The sequence below is a fragment of the Puntigrus tetrazona genome, unplaced genomic scaffold (assembly GCF_018831695.1).
Source record: "Puntigrus tetrazona isolate hp1 unplaced genomic scaffold, ASM1883169v1 S000001111, whole genome shotgun sequence".
Classification (NCBI taxonomy): Eukaryota; Metazoa; Chordata; class Actinopteri; order Cypriniformes; family Cyprinidae; genus Puntigrus; species Puntigrus tetrazona.
Window position 1 is genome coordinate 2,527,167 of NW_025048699.1, and position 24,386 is coordinate 2,551,552.

Here is a 24,386-nt window from a genome sequence, read left to right on the forward strand (position 1 = left end):
TCTGATGTTTATTTGTGAGTCATAAAATAAGATAAACTAAAGATTTCGGCAATATTCCCAATGAACTGAATGTTTATATATTCGTCATCAATACAATTTGTTGCATTTGAACCAAATAAATATTTGTCCATATTTAATCTGCATTCAAGCCTAAATATTATAAATATTTTCATAGTGAACAGATATATGAATAAATGCAATTATAAATATTGTTTAAATAAAACTGGATAGGTGTAAATAGTTAATAATGAATGCTATTATTTTTTTGAATGCGGAAATCTTTCCTGCCTGTTTTATTTGTGTATGTGGGTTTCATACACAAGTGTCACAAGCATCATATTAAGTTTAAATAGTTGGTCAAAACTGTAATCCACATGAATAGAAATTTGATATGCATTTCAATTACATAAATCTTATATTTAGGTCTTCATATTTGTGTACGCTTTGACATAAACAAATAATAGGGGATTTTCATACGGCATCAGCTGACATAGAGACAGGTGACCCTTTGACAGACATTAATAACTCTTTCTTAACAACAAACACAAACCTCCTTATGTTTAATTCATCTAATGCCTGCAGAACTATTGACATTTTGTGATCAGATCAATTTATTTGAAAATCTATTTATTTGCTAAACTACACAACACCAGAAACATGGCTTCTTTAAGAATAATAAAACAGATATAAATCTTAAGGACCTTGTGAATACATTCAGTGACTCTCTGCATAACTCTATAATTATTAGGGTACTCACTTGTAACCAAACCAACCCAGATTTTTTGATAATAAAACATAATGAGGTTTACAAGCGGTTTTTAAAAGCACACTGCATAACCACTAATCTGATGTATTATTTATACATCTGTGACACTGTTAATTTCTAAAAAAAAAAAAAAAAAAATAACTGTAAAAAAGACTTTTTAAATTACTTTAAAATTTAACTTTCTTAAAATAATGTGTTTTGATGGTCAGTGAGTTTGAATCTTGCAGTGATTAAAGTTCTGTTTCTCCATTACCACAAACGAAAGCCAAAGTGTTTGGACTATGGAGCTTTACAAAAAGGTAGTTTTCCAGTCCTGTGGAGATAAAGAAGAGGCTGAACCAAACCACCCAGCACAAAACACACCTGACCAATAGACCAGAGTGATAAAATAAACCCATGTGCCAAAACATAGCTGAGTGCTGTGAACAAATATGAAGCGTATATGAGGAGCATTGCCATTATAATCATTACAATGATATTAAACGCTCTTTTCTTCATGTGATTTTCCTCCTCTCTCTTTCTCTCTCCTGGTCCTGACTGCTTCAGAGCTCTGAGAACAGCCACACAGCAGAATAATTTCACAGACAAAGTGAGCAGAGCCTGACACAAACAATAACATAGGAATGTATATATGTGAAATTTGTTGGCAGTGAAAACAGCAAACAGACAAGACAAAATAATAATTATCCAAGCCCCAGCAGAGCAGATCACTCTGTATCTGAGAGGTTTGTACTTCAGAAAGGTTACAGGATGAACCACCGCCAGGTAACGCTCTACACAGATCAGACACTGAAACAGAGGACGACCAGTGACAGAAAAGCCTGACAGAAATCCTACAATAAACCAGATTTCTTGAAAACTTCGGCTCATTAGAGAGAAGAGAGACTGCAGACAGAGGAAAATCTCACAAACAGACAGATTGAGGCTGAAGAACTCTGCTGCAACTTTTTTGCAATTTCCAGCTCCTGTGACGATCAGCCAGATCACATAAAGGTTTTCAGGAAGCACAACAAGGAGGTTGAGGATCAATCCTGTAGTCTGAAGCTCCAAGAATGATGTGCTGTTGTTTGGGACATAGTTGTATGACTTGAATGAAGTATCCATTTCTAAATGAAAGAAGAAGTAAAAAAGATATTTAGGCAAAAAAATAAAAGTTTAAAATAAAATTAAATTTTCTGGATTATGCAAGGTATGTAAACGTTTGACTTCAATCATAAATGTCCACATACTGAATAAATAATCATGAAACATAAAGTAATATGTGCAGTGTTTGTGCATTTAGTGTAGTCGTAAACAATAATATATATTATACCTCTACTTTTGACAACACAGTAAGATCCTTGACTTTAGATTAAAAAAATCAATTATTAAATAAAGTGTGACTCAAAAAAACCTACATATAAAAAACACTGGTTACCTGAACTTCAAATAATTTCAATTTCGATCTTGAAGCAAGTATCGTGAGGTGATCAGTGCAGCATGCCAGAAACTACAATGCTGGATTTATTAGCTGTTGCTTACACAACTAAATGCAAATATTATAAATCAGGTGAAGATATCATGTGAAAGTATAGATCATAGGAGTGTGTTAAACTTTGAAACTGGAAACTCTGAGATTGGAAAAGCAGATAAATCACAAAGTACAGTGCATAACCAATCATTTGATGTATTATTTATACACCTGTAACACTGTTAATTTATACAGGTTTTTACTGTAATATAGACTTTTTAAATAACATTTTAAGGACTTACAAATATTTTAAAACATCACAATAATCCATAAGTAACCCACAGAACTCCAGTCAACTATTTGTCCTATGAAGTGAAAAACTGTGTTTGTGTTTGTAAAAAAAAACACAAATCTGTCATAAAGGAATGTTAACTTTATACTATTGCTTCTGGTCCAAAAAATGAATCTGTAATCCATAGTAATGTTTTCTTTATTTATTAAAAAAAAAAAAACAATGTTGACACTTACATAGGTTTATTTAAGAAGCTTTAGGGAATGTAGAGAATGTATAGCTCACTAAAACAAGCAATAATATAAGTGCACTGTAGCTTTCCACTAAATTGACAAAATGAACACCATTAGTATTACTAGGACTAAGGAGATTTACAAAAAGGTAGTTTTCCAGTTCTTTGGAGGTAAAGAAGGGGCTGAACCAAACCACCCAGCACAAAACACACCTGACCAATAGTCCACAGTTCTGCAATATGCTTATCATTCAGAAAATAGCTGAATCCTGTCAACAAATATGCAACATATATGAGAAGCACTGCCATTATGATCTTTACAATGATATTAAACGCTCTTCTCTTCATGTGATTTTCCTCCTCTCTCTTTCTCTCTCCTGGTCCTGACTGCTTCAGAGCTCTGAGAACAGCCAAACAGCAGAACAACATGACAGAAAAATTAAGCAGAGCCTGACTCAAGAACCAACACATAAACAAATACATCTCAAACTGAATAATGGCTAAACTGTAGAACACACAGGTCATAAGAATGATTATCCAGGCCACAGTGCAGCAGATCACTCTGTATCTGAGAGGTTTGTGCTTCAGAAAGGTTACAGGATGAACCACCGCCAGGTAACGCTCAACACAGATCAGACACTGAAACAGAGGACGACCTGCTACAGAAAAGCCTGAAAGAAATCCCAAAACAAACCAACTCTCTTGTAAAGCTCTGCTCATTAGACACAAAAAAGACTGCAGACAGAAGAAAATCTCACAAACAGACAGATTGAGGCTGAAGAACTCTGCTGCAACTCCATTTCCAGCTCCTGTGACGATCAGCCAGATCACATAAAGGTTTTCAGGAAGCACAACAAGGAGGCTGAAGATCCATCCAGCGGTGTAAAAGTCCGTGAATGACGTGGTGTTGTTTGTGAAGTTTCTGTATGAGATGGATAAAATTTAAATTTTTTTCCTCATTTCGTTACCTGACATCCAAAACAAATTATGTTTTTTTGAAATATAAATAGCAATAGGTGCAGTATTTTGCATTTAAAAGAGACAAGTATTTTTTAGTCAACAGATCTGTAAATATTTGAATGTCCACATACTGAATAAACAATCAGGAAACGCATAAAGACAGTGTGCAAAAATACGATTTCATGATTTTGCCACTTAACTATTTTTCTAAGTATAGTGACAGACTACAATAATATATTTTACTTGTACCTTTGGCAGCACAGAAAGATTTTGAAAATTCTAAAGACTGATTTTAGATCCGAAAAAGAATAAAATATTGTGTGTTTTGATGGTCAGTGCGTGTCACATGTGGACTCCTTTTTTGTTGTTGTTTTTGTCGTGTGCCATGTGCCATGCCCTGTGTGACCTACTTTTAGTTAATGTCTTATCATGTTCAGCTGTGTCTCGTTTATTAAGTATTTATGTTGTGTATTTAAGTCAACCACACTATGACAGTGAGTTTGAATCTTGCAGTGATTAAAGTTCTGTTTCTCCATTACCACAAACGAAAGCCAAACTGTTTAACAGGACTATGAAGCTTTACAAAAAGATATTTTTTCCAGTCCTGTGGAGATAAAGAAGAGGCTGAACCAAACCACCCAGCACAAAACACACCTGACCAATAGACCAGAGTGATAAAATAAACCCATGTGCCAAAACATAGCTGAGTGCTGTGAACAAATATGAAGCGTATATGAGGAGCATTGCCATTATAATCATTACAATGATATAAAATGCTCTTCTCTTCATGTGATTTTCCTCCTTTCTCTCTCCTGGTCCTGACTGCTTCAGAGCTCTGAGAACAGCCACACAGCAGAATAATTTCACAGACAAAGTGAGCAGAGCCTGACACAAACAATAACATAGGAATGCATGAAATTTGTTGACAGTGAAAGCAGCAAACAGACAAGACAAAATAATAATTATCCAAGCCCCAGCAGAGCAGATCACTCTGTATCTGAGAGGTTTGTACTTCAGAAAGGTTACAGGATGAACCACCGCCAGGTAACGCTCTACACAGATCAGACACTGAAACAGAGGACGACCGGTGATGGGAAAGCCTGTTAGAAATCCCACAAAAGGCCAGAGATCTGGACAAACTCTGCTCACTAGAGAGAAGAGAGACTGCAGACAGAGGACAATCTCACAAACAGACAGATTGAGGCTGAAGAACTCTGCCGCAACTCCATTTCCAGCTCCTGTGACGATCAGCCAGATCACATAAAGGTTTTCAGGAACCACAACAATAAGGCTGAAAATACATCCAGCGGTGTGAAAGTCCAAGAATGACACACCGTTTATGCTGCTGTTGCTGTCTGAAGAGGAGAAAATACTAAAGATAAAGTTTAATCCCAAAATACACATTGGTTATGGAAAATGGTTGTTACCCGAATAATGAATTCCAAATCATTTTAAACCGAAGCTCTGTATCATGAGGTGATCTCACTGTCTTGAATCTACACTGCTTATATATATATATATAAAAATTTTATGAGATCAGCCATTTGAGTGTGAATAAGAGAAAATGTCAATAAATGTATTTTCTTATTAACACATCCTCAAATAAAAATTATGTCAAATCAATTTGTATGTTGACATGAACTGACACTGAAAATGGACTAGATGATTAAGCAGATCCCAGATAATCCCAGATAATAATAGTCTGTGATCCCCACTACTGTATATGAATGACATTTTTTTTTAATTTGCAGAAGATGCACAATTATGTTTAACTTTTGATGTGTTAAAATAAACCATTGTGCTAGTTTTATGAACAAATATGAAACATATGTTATCATTTCAAACTTGAAGCTCTTTATTATGAGGTGATCAGCACAGCTCATGTCAGAATCTACACTCCTGGATTTATTAGTTGTTGCAGACATATCATAACAGAACAGTCATGTTTATATAGCATATGCCACGTATTCGAGTCATATGCATTACAGAATTGTATTATGCTAAATGTAAATGTTTGCCTTTACAATGCCCTGAATATATTCATTATGATCATTGTTTATTAGTTATTTATCTTTATTGTTGCAGAATTGGTGTACCAAACTGGCATTAATAGTCTTAAACCATTATCTTCATTTCTGTTATTTCAAGGCATGAAATAGTTTCCATTTGTACCAGGTGCATTTTCATTCATCTGATTTGCATGTCATTCATTTTCTGCTCACTTTCCTTTAGTTCATCCATTTCATTGTAAAGAGTTCTGAGGTGTTTACTAGTCATTTCTATATATATATATGTCAACTAATGTCATTTTTTGCAGGAGTTCATTCTGGTGACAATCCACACAAGCTATTGAGGATCAACCGGGAAAGCAGATCATTACTTTGAGGTAAACACGTTTTTACCATTATTTAATGATGACAAATCAATGCAAAAAGATCTAGCAGCATTTAAACCAATCAAAGTAGACTGACATTTTATAGGTAATGTGCAATTCTATATCTTTATCTACATTTTAGTGCTTAAAACTGTTTGTAATGAACTATTGTACATATTTTAACATGCATAAGCTATTTGTCAAACATAACAGCTTACTATAATTCTATCATATTTTTGTGTTTTTTGTATCGGTCGAGGAGAGAAAGAGAGAGAGAAAGATGTATGTTTTTAATATGTCAGAAAGCAACATCAGCGCAACACCCGAGTCACTAGATTTTCAAACTCCTGGATGGATCCTCAACCTCCTTGTTGTGCTTCCTGAAAACCTTTACGTGATCTGGCTGATCGTCACAGGAGCTGGAAATGGAGTTGCGGCAGAGTTCTTCAGCCTCAATCTGTCTGTTTGTGAGATTTTGCTCTGTCTTCAGACTCTTTTGTCTCTACTGAGCACAACTTTTCCAATTCTCCTGCAGGTTGTGGCATACCTGTTAGGCATTCCCATCACCGGTCGTCCTCTGTTTCAGTGTCTGATCTGTGTAGAGTGTTACCTGGCGGTGGTTCATCCTGTAACCTTTCTGAAGCTCAAACCTCTCAGATACAGAGTGATCTGCTGCGCTGCTGCGTGGATAATGATCGTGATTGCCAGTGTGCTCATCACTGTTAATGCAAGTTCATTTCAGATGTATTTGTTCATGTGTTTTTGCCTTTGTCAGGCTCTGCTCACTTTGTCCGTGAAATTATTCTGCTGTTTGGCTGTTCTCAGAGCTCTGAAGCAGTCAGGACCAGGAGAGAGGATAAGCAAAGACAAAGCAAAGGAAAACCATGTGAAGAGAAGAGCGTTTCATTTTATTGTAATGATTATCATGGCTATGCTTTTCATATATGCTGGGTATTTGGTGGCAGGCTTTGTTTATGTTCTGACGCGTCAGTTTATTACAATGCTCTGGACTGCTGGTAACATGTGTTTTGTGCTTGGCGGTTTGGTTCAGCCTTTAATTTATCTCCACAGAACTGGAAATCTACTTTTTTGTAAAGCGAAATAGTCCTGATAACAGTGTATTCTCCTTACCTCACCTGTATCCTGTTACCGTGTCTCAAGACATTTATCCAGTTTTTGGACTTAAACACTATTGTGTGTATTGTTTGCTAATTGTGTGTATTCTGTCTATCCAGTATGTATATGTAAGGGGTGGGAGAGAGAATACCGGTATACCATACATAATTTAGTAGGTAACTTTGTCAAATTCGTTTGCTAGGTCAGTGTCTTTGTAGATTTTTTTGTGTGTTTCGCCACTGAAGGGTGGTGAAGTGATAATGGAGCTATAATGCGCAACCCAGGCTCATTTGAAATACGTGCCTCTAAATACATTTCTGCAGCACCGTTATTACCGTTATTATGTCGTTTGTGAAATGTCCATTGAGTGGCATTAAAACGAGAGTTTAATACGTGACACTGGCACGTTTGTTTCGTTGATATAGGCACGTATTGCTGTGTTTGTATTATATTGCTTCAGGTACATATATCAGATACATTTTCATTTGAACTCATCAAATTACTGGTATTTTTTCCATTATTTAAAAAACCTAAAAAGCATGTCTTACAGCAGGTGGTAATTTGTGCTCCTCTCTGTATAGACTGCACTGGGCTGCGTTTCTTGAAAAGCATTGTAAGCTTAAGTACATAGTAGACTCATTAAAACCAGTGGAGCTATGATGCTTTTGGGAAACGCAGCACTTTTTATTGTGGATATCAGCTCCATTTATCAGCTATCATCCTTATTTGACCTGCTTAGCAAATCTTCCCTATGTGTTTTTGTGAAAGAATGTGATTTACTGTTTATTTTCAATACAACATTGACCATTTTGTGGTTTCATTTATTCAGAGAAACTATATAAAAGTATGTTTCTGTGACAGCAGAAATTCATCATTTAAATGTACACTGTAAAAAAAAGGTGTAGTAAAAATTAAAAACCCTGATTATTTAAGCAAAAGTTTTGATTGTAATTTACACATTGATTTGTTCTGTTTACTTCTAAAAACTGTACAATTAACAGCATTTTACAGTAAAATTACATGAATGTCTGGTTAGATGTTTCAGTCTTTCTTTGTATGTTATAAGGGAACTTACTGTTAACCTATTATTTTCTGCTAGCATTTTTACAAGGTTTTACAGTTAAAATTACACCTATTTTTTAGGCTATTAACAATATTTTATACACTATTTTACTTTTTCTTCAACATCTGGAAACATCTGTTATTTACAATAAAGCCAGTCTTACTCTCATGGCATACTTAATATAAAGGATGCATTATTTAATCATTTTGATTCATTTATATACAAATCCAATAAAGAGCAACAAATAAATATCCTCCAGAATGAGTTTTATTGTGGTTAATTTACACAAGAAGCAAATGAAGCAGCTAAACATGTTAGCATATTCTCTCATTGAGCAAGAAATGACACCACTAAAATGAATCTAAAAAAGTGATGTAAATATATAAATGAAAACCGAAGCGACTATGAGTGTTTACAAAAAGATAGTTTTCCAGTTCTTTGGAAATAAAGGAGAGGCTGAACCAAACCGCCCAGCACAAAACACACATGACCAGCAGTCCAGAGCATTGTAATAAACTGACGTGTTGCAATTAAAATGAGTGCTGCCACCAAATACGCTGCATATGTGACTACCGTTGCCATTAGAATCAGTACAATGATTTGAAACGCTTTATGCGATTTCATACACAATGGTAATTCAAAGTGCTTTTCTCTCCTGTCCTGAATAAAATAATTGCAAGCTTTAAACAACAGACAAAGAATAATTTCACAATAAAATAAAAACACAGGATTTAAGATAAATTGAATTAAAAGCAAAAAGAACTGATTTGGTATTAAATTAACGCCCGCAAACACACAGTCGATGACAATCACAGAGCCATTCTGCAAATGAGCAGATGGCTTTATATCTGAGTTTTGAACTGGATTTAAAAGTGACTAATGTTTCGGATGAATCTGATCTCTTCATGGTTCCAGCACTCATAACACAGATCAACCTTTGACTACTGACTTGATCCTAGTGATCAGAGTGGTCTGTTGGGTGTATAAATAGGTCATATCTGCAAACACCAGTCCAGAAATTTATAAACGAAAAAGTGCTTTAAAATCAGTCACTCCAGTGTAAAAGTGCTGTGCTCTGATTTTCTGGTTCGCAGAGATAAAAATGAGCTGCAGACAAAGTGAAGCATCTAGTCCACCCTGCTGGTGATGAAGGCACAGACTAGTTTCTCCAGGCTGAAAAGAACTTATTCTTGCTAATATTTAGGTGGTAACTCCATTTCTGCAGCTCCTGTGGTCGGTCTCTAGAATCAGCCAGATCACGTAAGTGTTTTCAGGAAGGACAACAATGAGGTTGAGGATCCATCCGGTGGTGTTAAAATCGAAGGGTGACTCTGTATTGCTCGTGTCATTTCTTGTAATGTTGCTGGAAGAGTACTGTTTTGACAGACACGGAGCAGAAATATCCATTTGTGTTTGATTTGGTATTAAATTAACGCCCGCAAACACACAGTCGATGACAATCACGAGCCAGCCAGCAGCGAAGCAGATGGCTTTATATCTGAGAGCTTTGAACTTCAGACTTTCAAAACACTGGAACAGAGGTCGACCGGTCATGGAAACACCAGCCAGAAATTCCACAAAAAAATAAAGAGATAAAAAGAAAGATGCACAGCAAAAGACAGACAGATTGGAATATGTCAATACAAATCATATAATCATATTAGACAAATCACAGTGGAGTGGGATTTAATTTTTACTCAGAAATTGCTAGAAAAAAACATTACAGAAATATGCACAAAAAAAACGGAATATGTCAGCATTTTCATATTAGTATTTTCTACTGAAATAATCTGTTTTATTAGTTTTTCAGTATTAATATCTGTTTTAATATTAATCAATATTCAATAGGTGTATTAAATTAAAATAAATCATTACGTGAAAGCTTCTTAGCTATTTCAGTAAAAAGCATCGTACCAGATAAAGCCACCGAGCTTATACAGTTCATCATGAAATAATATTTGACGTACAGTAATCAAATAGTCTCAGTCAAGACAGTCAAGACTAAAGCAGAACCAAGACCAAGTCTCGGTACTGTCCTGGGTTTGTATCTAAAAAAAGTGGCATATATAATTATTAAATAATGTAAGGAAGACCTGTTTACCGTTTTCAGAATCAGTCCATGAGGCTTGATATCCTCGACACAGTGTTGATGTCACCGGACTGAACACCTGCAAAGAATGACATTAGTTTGACTGTATATTTTAAATAAGAGTGAATAGAGAAATTATAACCTGGTATTTGATATTCCAGTGGCCAGATGGACGCCACAGGTCTCATATGAAATGGATGAACTAAAGGAATGTCAACAGTAAATTAACGACATGCAAATACAGATAAATGAAAATGCACCTGGTACAACTGGAAACTACTTTTTCCACTAAACTACTTTTTCTACTAATGTAGAAAAATAATGCTTCTAAAAAGCATGTGATATTTACTCACTGCGTGTGCAGTAAAAGATGGTTACATGAAAGGGCTTTAAAGATGTAGACAAATGTTGAATTTTTACAAAGAAATAATTGAAACCAATTAACATTTTAAAGTAACAGAAATTAACTGGTCTTCAATCAGTGTCATGTTCCAAACCCTTTCTTTTGAAAACAGAATGTTTTTGAAGGATGCTGTTAACCAAACAGTTAATGCTACTCATTGACTTCCAGTGTATTTTTAGTATAATGCATAAATGGATACCAGCAAGTGTTTGGTTACCAACATTATTCAAAATATCTTCCTTTGTATTCAAGAAAAATTACTACAGGTTTATAACAAATTGCGGTTGAACTGTTCTTTTAACCCGTGTGCTGTCTTTGTGCTACTTTAATGTATTTATAGTTTTTTATCATTAACTTTTATGTTGCTAAAAGCTTCCATGCATCTGCAGAAATGATTTGCATGGAAAAATTGCGGATTTCATTTCAATGGCATGTGAATCTCTGAGACTTAGTTTCAGACATGCAAATAAAATCAAGACATGATCCCTCTCGATTACATATACAGGCAAATTGGTTTAAACAGCACAGCGTTATGAAACATAGCTGCATAGCAGAAACATGATGCGTGACTATCATTTGGCCAGTGGTGCGCAATACAGATAAACCTTATTCTATTATTTCTTCTATGAAGCAATTGACAAATGGGTTGTGATCTGCTGTCCTCTGTGTTAAGGTACTTAAAACAATCACAGTTTTTTGGAGTCACTAAACTTAAAAATAACTGTTGCAGTGTAGTGACAGGAACTGTTTTTTTTTAATACAGCATGTCTTAAAATGAAAACTTAAAGTAGCCTATATAGTTTTTTCCTCCAAAATTTTCTTAACATTTCTTAATATTGAAAGTCTGACTTCATTTGGATAATTTATTTCCAACAATTATTTGAGCTCTTCTAATAGTGGGGGATTGAGTCCTGATATTTAATTTATGAATTTATTTTTGCATAGTCTGCTTAATGTGGATGGATTGAGTGTCTTTCCTGCTAATTGTACCACAAAATAAACATGGATGAACATCAGAAGGTTTGTTGAAAGAACTTGGCGAAAATATGTCATCGCTGTAATTGCTCAATTTGCATTTTCAACACAGAAATATGTTAATAAAGCAGCCTGTAAACTATATGCCTTGTGATGTTAATATTACCTCAAACTGGAAAAAAGAACTTTATAGTAGATCATATAGCTAAAATCATAAATATACATTATTTTGTAGTTTACTTTAGTGTATAGATATATTGTTTGAATAATCATCTAATTCTGTCTATAAAAATGTGTTTCTGGGTTCAGTGACTCAAACCGATGAAGCATATAACATATATTTCAACAAAAATAGCTGGTAAATGTTTAGCATTCATGTTTTATCACATTTTTATTATTTGTATTTTTATGCTTTATGCATTTTTTTCATAATTTACATTAAGCCTACTGCTGGATCCCGACCAGAGCAGCATTATATATAGTTACACTTTATTTTGATAGTCCACTTTAGAGATAATAACTTAAGTAAAGTTGTAACTGCATGTAAACTAATTCTCATTAATTTGCAAATACATGTCTACTAACTCTCAAAGTACACTGTTAACCCTTAGGTTTAGGGTTACAGTTAGTAAAGTAAGTTGACTTATAATCTCTCATAATGGCATAGTTTCTCATAATCAGTATGTTGTTTGTTGTGGATCCATTAAAGCAGACAGTCTACTAATACTCTAATGACCAGTTGACATGTTGTTGCAAAGTTACTTATTGTTAGTAAAGTTGACTATCAAAATAAAGGGTTACCTCAGACACAAAAAATCACTGAAGTTAAATGTTTTAATAACTTTTAAAATAGCTATAATAACTATTTTTCTGAAGCATAGACATGGGAAATTCAAATGCAAAAGGAATTGCGAATGCGTTTAGGTTTTGGCAGGTTACATGCACGACGCAGAGAAAAAGAAAATGCAAATGTGGCAATTAATATTGCTATTTAAATGTTTCAGGCTCATAGCTCGTAAAACATTGAAAATGCCGTTGCAAATGGACAGTGTGGCGGTTTGCGAAAACGCAAACGGTAATGCAAGATTTGCAATTGCATTTGGATTATGTAACAATTTGTAACATATTGAAAATTTGCAATTCCTTTTGTACATCGTCTAGAAAATCCTTCTATAGTTACATCACTCAGAGCTAAAAAAAAATAAAATAAAATAAGAAAGTACAATCATCTGCATTTGGTAAACGTCAGTTTTCCCACACGATGGAGAAAGAGAAGAGGCTGTACCAAACCACCCAATAAAAAGCTAATACGTGAGGCAATTAAGGCTATTCCAGAATCTCTAACTGAATTCATGTAAAGGAGCACTGTAACTATATTGGGAGCATATATGATAATCATGATAACAGTAGTTATTAGAATGACATTAAAGGCTTTTCTCTTCATATGGTTTTCCTCCTCTCCCTCTCTCCCTCTCTCTCCTGGTCCTGACTGCTTCAGAGCTCTGAGAACAGCCACACAGCAGAACAACTGGATGGAGAGGTAAAGGATAAGCTGCAACGCTGTATAAACAAATACCAACCCAATGACAAAAAAGTACAAAAATAAAAAAAAGACTGCACAGGAAGCTAAAACTGAAGTCCAAACCAAAACAGAGCAGATCACTCTGTATCTGAGAGGTTTGTACTTCAGAAAGGTTACAGGATGAACCACCGCCAGGTAACGCTCAACACACATCAGACACTGAAACAGAGGACGACCGGTGGAAGAGATTCCTTGTCCAGAAAAAAGAATCAGGATCAGTATAAATGAGTCGGTGACAACTGTGAGGAGAGAGTTTAAAGAGAGGAGGATCTCACAGACTGCAAGATTGAGACTGAAGAGCTCGGCTGCGAGTCCATTCCCTGTTCCTGTCACTATAAGCCAAATCACATAGGAGTTGGTAAGAACGCCCAACAGAGTCAGGATGATATATACTGTTACCACTGGTTCAAAACCAGTTTCCGGGCTTGTGTCATTGGAAAAGAATTGATAAGAAGAGTTCAACTCATCAATGGTGAAGATCTGACTGGAGATGTTCATTTCTTCACTGTGTGAAATCAAAAAAGCAAAACTGTGACCTATGATGAGAGATACAAGAGTTAGTATATATCATCATCATTCAACAGAACAATCTGGGCCTGTAATTAAAATGACTCCAAAAATGTACATTTTCAATAGACATGTTTAGTTTTCAGAATATAGCTTGGCATCACTGCATATGAAAACCCTCTGCTGGAATCTTACTTTTCTAAAAGTGTGGATATTAAAGAACGTGAACTAAAATATTTTACAAAAAACAACCTTTTGACCCATATCCAAGTTTATTACAAAGAAATCGTAAAAATCAACCTTATTACCTTTTTCTGTAGTCTACAGTGATGAATTCAGTTAAAAATGATCTGTGAGAGTTAAAGGTGTATTCACCCAAATTTACCTTCTCAGTCCAATTGACTCACAAGAGAAAGTTTTGTATTCATATCTGGAGCTCAGAATGCAAATACATTCAGTGACATCATATTTGACGATTAGAAAGTGTTTATTTTAAGAGTGTCATACCCGCAGAAGGTAAGACCGGTGTACTAAAGAACTTAATCTGTATATACTAGTCAGTCATGTGAAATGGTTTGTCAGTGATTTTGTTTAGTAAAACAGGGAATTTTATACAGATTAGACACAATTTGTTAAACAAATAACTTGCCACGCTGTGTAAACTGTAAATAAGCATTTGCTATAAATTTGTGCATTACAGTTGTATTGGAAAGTCTCACACGGCACATAAACTGGATTTACATGTCCAGATGAAAATGCAAGGCAGTTGAAAAAAGTTAAATATTTAAGATTTGCTTAAGAGACTAAACCTGCCAATGACATTTTCACTGTTGATTACATTCAACACTTTCTATTAAAGTACAGCAAGTAAATTTAGGAAAAGGTTTGGTGGTCTGGGTAGGTTTAAGGGTGGGTTAAGATGCAACAACAATGTAATTATAAATGCAGTTACAGAAATTACTTACAGATGTAATTACATGCTGGGATACTTAAAATATAACTACAATGTACATGTATGTACACAATAAGTGCATTGTATAAAATTAATTTAAATGTAAGTACAAAGTAATTACAACATGTATAAAGCATTCAAAATATGTATAAATGCATATAAATATTTATCAGTTTAAATATTCAATATATTTAATATAATATACAGCATTTGTAAATGGCATTGAATCAGTTCTCACTTAGACACTGCTTGTAAATGTCAAAATAAATTACAACGAAACAGCAAGTAATAGACCGAATTTTGACATTTTTAAGCAGAAAGACTGAAATATACTCCAAATTTACTCAATTAATTCACAAATTCAAAAGATCTTTAACAGCGTGGTTAATTTGTAAACATATAGGTTGAAAGTTAATTGAAATCAAGATGAATTATTTATACTTTTTATGAATATCCATTATGAAGTCTAATAAAATATCAATAAAATGAATCCTAGGTTAACATCTGCCTAAAAAAATTATTTTATTTATTTTATAATAATATAATAATTTTATAATTTTATATATATATATATATATATAATTTTATTATATATATATATATATATATATATATATATATATATATATATATATATATATATATATATATATATAAAAATAAAAATTATATATCAGTACCACAATAATCAAATAAAATAGATCAAAATAATAGATACTAGCATAAAGTAAACTAGCGGAATGGTTCTGTTCTGTACAAAAACTCCCTGCCCATCCATGCAGCATGTCATGAATGAGCAGAAAGAGCAGCATTAAAACCCCTGTACTTAATGATATTCAAGTGTAACAATTCAAGATATAGGAGTCTTATATCAGAAAGCCAAGTCCTGACTGTGCGAAAGGAGGAGTTGGGGATGGAGGAGGGTAATGTACTCCTGAGCAAGCGGAATGGAATTATTATTTTTTTTTGGACAATCAGTGCACATCTCATTTTCTGCTGGCCATGTGGCCATATGGTGAGGCAGAGGAAACCAATATCATTTAGTATGCAGTGTAGGCTCTATCTATCTGTCTTACAAAAACAAAAAGTTACATTTGGGCCAAAGCTACTTCAAATAATATTATCTAGCCTCATCGGTAGTGAAAAATGTTCAGCAAAACTCATTTTTTTTGTTTGTCATGAACACAAAAAATACCACACATATAAAAATGACTTTCCTTTCATTCTATTTCATCTCTCAAAGTTTTTTGCATTTATTGTTTAATAAATAACTTAAAAAATTTATAAATAAAAATGCACTTCATAGAAAGAAGACTAGAGCAATAACAGGCCATTTGAAATAGCAGCAAGGTTATTGCATTTGCCATTTAACAAAGGGCAGTTTGCCTACACGATGAAGAAAGAGAAAAGGCAGCATTAAACCAGCCAAACCAAAACAAGCATAACTAATATATGAGATAACCTCTGAAGCATCTGATGAACTCAAAGAAAAAAGTAGTGAAATAATATATGGAACATATATAATAACCATGGTAACAGTAATGATCCGAATGATGATAAATGCTCTTTGCTTCATATGATTTTCCTCCTCTCTCTCTCTCCCTCTCTCTCCTGGTCCTGACTGCTTCAGAGCTCTGAGAACAGCCACGAGACAAAACAACTGGATGGAGAGGAAGAGGATGAGCTGTGCCAAGCTGAAACCTACAGAAATATACTTTACGTGGGTTGTCGAAACTGTAGTAGCCAGACCATAGCAGGACAAACTCGCCACCCAGACAACTGCAGAGCAGATCGCTCTATATCTGAGAGGTTTGTACTTCAGAAAGGTTACAGGCTGAACCACGGCCAGGTAACGCTCAACACAGATCAGGCACTGAAACAGAGGACGACCGGTGGTGGCTATTCCTTCAAAGAAATTCACTGCATTTGTGAGATCTACAAAAGTAAAACGGAGAAGTTCGAAGAGAGATTGCAGACTGTAAATCATCTCAGAGATGGAGAGGTTGAGGCTGAAGAACTCCGCTGCGAGTCCATTCCCTGTTCCTCTTACTATAAGCCAAATCACATAGGAGTTGGTCGGAAAACCCAACAGAACGCTTGCAGCACATATTATTGAATATAAAAACCAATGTTTAAATCCAGGGTCATTTGAGTAACTGGAAGAGTTTGATCCGATAGTGGTGGTGATCTCAATGGAAATGTTCATCTCTTTTCACTGCATGCATAAAAAAACAACAAAACAAAAACAGTGGAATACAGGTGTAACATAGAAGTCTGCTAGAATCTGAAAAGCACTCGCCAATCTATGCAACTTTACCTCAATATAAACATTCAATTTGCACATGAATAATTACATTAAAAAGCTTTTTTCAGAGTGCCATCACAAATGAAGTAGTTTAACTCAATGCTAACCTAACTATAGCAATAGATTTGTGCGTAATATTTTTACTATATAAAAAAGCAGCTTTTTATTTCTGTCAAACAATGAAAAGATGCAACAATATTCAGTTCATTACCTTTGTGCTGTCTTAGGTCTATAATGCTTCATGTGGTTTCAAAGAAATATATATGTATCAAAACTAAAATACATTATTAATTAATAAATATGAAGGAGTTATTCACCAGCTGGCTTCTCAGTTAATGTGTCACATAAAGACATAACTTGCACAACTTTATCTGGGTGGGCTCTTAAACTCTGATATGCAAATGTGTTACATGACATCATATTTATTTCTTATTTACAGAATTAGGAAAAAAGTATTTTCATCTCCACAAACACTAATGGCATAGATTTGATTTTTTGGGAACCTAACAAAATGAACAATACAAATGTCTAATGCACGTAAAGATTTCCTTCGTTGCCAGCTGTGAAAATAAGAGCTGCACACCCCAAAATAACAACCACCTGCTTTCAATAACCACCTTCAATTCATACAAACTGACTCATTCAAAATACTGAAAACAGATACTCAAAACACATTGGTTTACATCAAAAACAACATAAATCAACTAGTAAGCTACTAAATAAACTTAAATATTAATCAATTTGGACATGTTTTTATGAGTATTTAAAACAAATGAGCAAAACTTCAGTTTCAATGAGTAACCACCAAATGCTGTGTTTTATACAATAACATACTCAATGTTGTATTATTTATATATTACAAATAGTTACACTGTGAATATTTATTTTTAGCACAAAAGCTGCATTGTAAACTTAATCCAAACACTATCAATAACCTCTTCATAAATCTATTTAAAATGACAAAGTCTGGCTCTTTGATGTATGAGGTTTTTAATTCACATCAGAAACAAAACTTCTAGATTACACTAAAATACCAATAACTGCCATCTCTATTCCCAAGGGAATTGTATATTTATCAAAAATCAGCAATATCAATAGTTATCTTTACACATCATATGAAAAGAATAAATCATTTCATGTCATTAAATACATCCCATCACACCCCAAAGAACAACCTGCCACCGAATCAGCACCGAACTAGCACATTGTACTATTTCAATTTTTTTTTTTAACATTTCAGCATTGAATGACAAAGACAAGTATATGATCACATTATATCTTACCGTAGATTTTTACACAAATTTTTAAGGTTGACTGCATTCATCAAGATCACCCTTCAACTCTGTTGTTCAAGTTTTGCATGAAAATATTATAAAGAAAAAAACAAAAAAGTCTCTAGTTGAGACATATACTGAAGCATCTCATCGCACAGTCAAACTTTTGTCAATAAAATAGTACAAACAACGGTAACACTTTATGTTGATGGTTCCTTTTGAACGATCTCTTGACAGTTAGTAACTTTGCAAAAACAAGTCAACTAACTCTGATGAGAAAATTAGTACAATGTCTGAATAATATGTGTTTTTCCTAAGCGATTTTAAAAGGCTATATATATATATATCAGGTGAATGACATGTGTTTTCAATAATCATTAAAACAGACTTATTGATATTTGATGAAGGGTAGTTTCCCAACCCGGTAGAGAAAGAGAAGTGGCTGCACTAAACTAGTCAAAGTGAAAAAAGTATAACTAATAACCGAGAGTATATGAGTGTTATTTTCTGAAATCCATTGTGGAAATGCAAAAATAATATAAGGAACGTATAAGATAATCAAAGTCACATTAGTTATTATAATGAGGTAAAACGCTCTTTTTTTTGTATGGCTTTCCTCTCCTCTTTCTCTCCCTCTTTCTCCTGGTCCTGACTGCTTCAGAGCTCTGAGAACAGCCGCACAGCAGAACATCTGAAAGGAGAGGAAGAGGAAGAACTGTGCAAAGAAAAAAGCAACGTTCAAATTAGCGAGGAACAGCAAAGTCATAATATTGACCCCAGAGGAAAGAAACCCTGCCACCCAGACAATAACAGAACAGATCACTCTGTATCTGAGAGGTTTGTACTTCAGAAAGGTTACAGGATGAACCACCGCCAGGTAACGCTCTACACAGATCAGACACTGAAACAGAGGACGACCGGTGATAGCAAGTCCGTCTAAAAAGTCCACAGCTGTCGAGAGAGTTACACTTTTATACGTGAGAAGAGATAAGACAGATTCAATACATATGAAGATCTCACAGACAGCGAGACTGAAACCGAAAAACTCAGCTGCGAGTCCATTCCCTGTTCCTCTCAATATAAGCCAAATCACATAGGAGTTTATAGGAAAACTTAACAGAACGGCATTGATATCTACAAACGAAGACATTTCAAAACCAAATCCCGCTTCAGTTCTGCTGAGATTAGAAGAGTTTGAATCATCATAGGTGAAGATCTCACTGGAGATGTCCATCTCTTCACTGTGTGCGGTCAAAAAACACGACTATCAACTAAAAATGAGATACAAGTGTTAGTAAACCAGAACACTCTGGGACTGTAAACCTGATAAAAAGTACTTTAAATAACACACATTTGTAAAAGAGAACAGATAAATTGTCATGTATTATTTTGCTGGAACAAGCAACACAAATCAGCTCTTTACCTTTTTACCGTTGATGTAATTCATGCAATTATATAAAATAAAATGTAAACATTAGAAAGAGTTATAACTGTAGTCATTTATATCTGGACTATCTGTCTTCCCAAGTTGATGTGTTAAGAGGACGCAACTTGCATTTTATTATATAAGTTGAGTCCTGAAACCATGATATGCAAATTAATTAGGTGACAACTTATTTGATTTGAAAGAATTTCATGCACGAGACAATAGAGCTGTAAAATATGTCTATAAGCAACATAGTACAAGGATCTGCATACAACATAGGATACAATTTCAACATTGAAAGAAAGACAAATTGTACAAAAGTCATTCAAAATCAGATGAGCCAATAAAAAGAAAATGACAAGGTGTCACAAAAATCTCCCCACAACTTCATAAAACCATCTACTTTAAATAAGAAAACTGATACTCTGCTCATGGATTAACGAAAAACAACATCAGCTTCAACGAAAACCAAACAAACAGCAGATGTGATTTACCATGAGACACTCCAAGTAAAAACAATGTTGGATTATGTGACTGGTAAATCCAAATATTACATGATGTAAGACCTGTTTGTACTTTCTAAATATGATATGACCTATAAAAAAGTAACCCACAGTGGAGTACTATTAAAAATAGCTGGTTACTTTGACTGAAGCGGCGTAAGTCATGGAGCTGTTATAGCATGGCAAGGAACGCTGTACTCGTTCCCGTTTCTCAGGGAACCGGGGTTATGGAAGTAGCCTATTCATTCCACGTTGACATCCCAGTCGCTCACCACACACCAGCTACAGGTGGAGAGTTGAGTGATACAACCAATCAAGTGGATGGGGATTATTGGAAGGCCATGATTGACGAAGGTCAGTGGAGGGAATTTTTTTCAGGACATCAGGGATACACTCCTACTCTTTACTAGAAGTGCCATGATTTTTGATGACCACAGAGAGGCAGCACTTCGGTTTAACATCTGAAAGACGGAAATATGTTTACTTAATATGGTTTATTGTTTTGATGTTATGAATTATTTTGCAACCTTTAGATACAACAAAATTAGTATGACACAGTTGGCAAAAAAATGGCTACAACAAACTTGAATTCTAATTGTAAACATTAACGTCTTTAGAAATTAATATAAAAATAACACTGGGGTCAGAAGAGTTTTTCAAATACTGCTTAGTGCAACTTCAAGGTGCTTTACTTTTAATAGAACTTGAATCTTTCTTAGTATGGTTCTTAGTAAAGTAAAAAGATGATATGTGTCATGCAATTTAATAAATACACAAATTTGCAAAGATCTATTTATAGTCACTGATATCTTGACTGTCTTCCTTTCTACATGAACTGTTCATTGGATGAATTTCAAATGCTAAAAATCTGGAAGGTGTCCTCAAACCCTGACATACCAATACATTTATATGGCATGTCACAAGTGACATCATAAGTTTAATAAAGACACTTTCAATGAAGGACAAAATACAAATGTCATTCATGATCATCTGAGTGACTTGAACCCAATACGACTTTTAAATACACACGATCACATGCCAAATAACTACCTGCTACATACAAAACGCTGAAAACGGATGCTCTTCCGTCACACTAGTTTCACATCAGCAGGCGTGCACGATTTACTTTGCAGCACAATCTATGTGCTTTTTATGTTTGGTAACATGGAAATATTACAGGCACAAACCCATTAAAATAAGAAATACAGTATAACTATGTTTTATGAGCTTGTTTGATATCTATGCCTTTCATAACAATGATGGTTTACCTTGTCCCATGAAAAAGGTCATATTTTTAAACAATTAGTTGAATTAATGTTCTATTCATTTGGTCCTGTCACACATTTCGCATGTCAGGGTTGTGCCAGGAGGAGGAAGATGAAGGAGACAACAAGGTGCAATCCAAACGTCTTATTTTAATATTAATAAAGGCAGAAAGAACAATGGAAAACACAACTTAGAATCACAGTGACCAGATAACCAAAGACAGAATGGACTGGGCCTTAAATACAAACACAAACAAGGGTAATAAAAACTAGGGATATAATAAGAAATAGTAATAAGAAAAACTAGGTTAATGGAAGAACAAAAAACACAGGAACATGACCAAATAAGACACAACATAAATCTGACATTTTGTGCATGCATGTTAATTACCCCTTAACAAAACACTGTGTCCAACTTAAAAATCACCTGTTAATGTTATGTATGAGTATAAACAGACACTGACATTTAAAAAACTACCTATGAAAGCATTGACAAACTTCAAATATCATGTTTTTGAATGACACCACAAACCATTATTATTTTTATATAAAGAAAATTAGTAAATTTATATGCCTATTTTTAAATCACTAGACAGAAGAAAAGCATTCGCATATGGTTCAGTTACTTACAAGTTGGCAGCACCATGTTGCAGTCAAAGCCTAGGCAATATTAATAAACAATATTAATAACATCTTCATAGATCAATATTACATCACTTTTTACTTGTATCTTTTAACTGAATGACAGAAGATTGATTATACAGATGATTAAAGTCGAATTTTTAACATTTAATGAGGGGCAGTTTCCTTACCCGGTAAAGAAAGAGAAGAGGCTGCACCAAACCAACCAAAGAAAAACAAATCAAAATAATAAAGAAGATTGGGTCAGCAGCTTGTTCTGCCCCAAAATACATAAACAACATGATAAAGGAACCATATAAAATAACCATGTTCACGGTAGTTACTAGAATGAAATAAAAAGCTCTTCTCTTCATGTGGTTTTCTTCCCTTCTCTCTTTTCTTCTCTCTCCTGGTCCTGACTGCTTCAGAGCTCTGAGAACAGCTAAACAGCAAAACAACTGGATGGAGAGGAAGAGAAGGAACTGTGCAAACAAAGAAATTATGTAATTCATCGTGTACTGTAGTATTAAAAAAGTACTGACCCAAGCAGAGACCAAACTTGACATGCAAATAAAAACAGAACAGATCACCCTATATCTGAGAGGTTTGAGCTTCAGAAAGGTTACAGGATGAATAACTGCCAGGTAACGCTCTACACAGATCAGACACTGAAACAGAGGACGACCGGTGAGAGCGAGCCCATCCCAAAAACACACAACTACCCAGATGATTTTAAATTTAAAAGAGAGAAAAATAAAAACAGGCTGCACACTTATGAGGACCTCAAAGACATTAAGATTGAGACTGAAGAACTCTGCAGCGAGTCCATTCCCCGTTCCTGTCACTATAAGCCAAATCACATAGGAGTTGATAGGAGAAACCAGAACTGCACTGAGGAGATACAGCACTGAAATCCCAATGAGATCATCTTCCACCTTAGTGCCGTTGTGAAAAAAGTAACTGGAAAAATCTGACCCATCAGTGGTGCAGATCTCGCTGGAGATGTTCATCTCTTCAATGTGTGCAGCAAAAAACACAACTGTGATCTATGAATGAGATACAAGTGTTAATAAACCAGTACATTCTGGGATTGTACAGAGTAAACCTGATCAAAACTACTTTAAATAGCACAAAAAAAATAACTGTTTTATTCTTGGCATGTTCAAAATGATATTCTAAATAACAAACAATGTGTTAATTTCAGTCAGTCAGACATTTTTAAGTTCCTTACCTTTTTCTGTCTTTAAAGAGACATAAATATGAATGAATGTCACTATTAGCTGGACTGTCTGACTTCCAACATGATCTGTTAAATCAAATACAGCTCACACTTTAAATATGGGACATATACTGAAACAATGACATGCAAATACATGTCTACACATGAGAAAACAAGTTTAAGGAAAAAATTCACAGAAGTCATTCATGATCATTTGAGTGACATGAATCCAACATTGCTTGCATGCCATCACACACCAAAGAGCCACCTGCTGCATACAAAACACTGGAAACAGATACTCTTCCGTCACACTGGTTTAGCTTAAAAACAACACCGGCAGGTGTGCACGAATTACCTCGTGATTTAAAGTCATATTGGAATTACATTTAGGGAACTATAATGAAATAAAGGCGAAGTATCAGATCAAGGCAAGGTTAACAATGTAACATTTTATTTTAATTGTCAAGATCACTTTAAAAACAAATGCTCAGAACAAGTAACAGCTACACTTTTCATTTTTAACCAAGTGATATTGTTGATTTCGAGCTTAACCTTTAAACCTGTTACTCAAGTTACTGCAAGAAAAAATACATTTAAAACAAATATTTTTTCTGAATTATAGCACATATTCTCATTGCACAGCCAAGGAGTAAAAGTACAGACATTTATCAGAAAACTATTATAAAACAAAATACACAGTGCTCTTGCAATCATTTGTAGCAACAAGAAAGAACTTGCTAAAATGCTGTATGATTATTTATATACCTTTCTATTACTATGTTTAGCATTAAAGTAGAATTATTGACACTTTATAAAGGACAGTTTTTCTACCCGATAGAGAAAGAGAAGAGGCTGCACCAAACCAGCCAAAATATAACAAACACAAATAATAGATAAAAGTAAGTTAGCATTTTCTACTGAACACAAGTAAGCTAATAAAATTACATAGGGGGCATATATAACAAGCATTGTCACAGTAGTTATCAGAATGAGATAAAACGCTTTTCTCTTC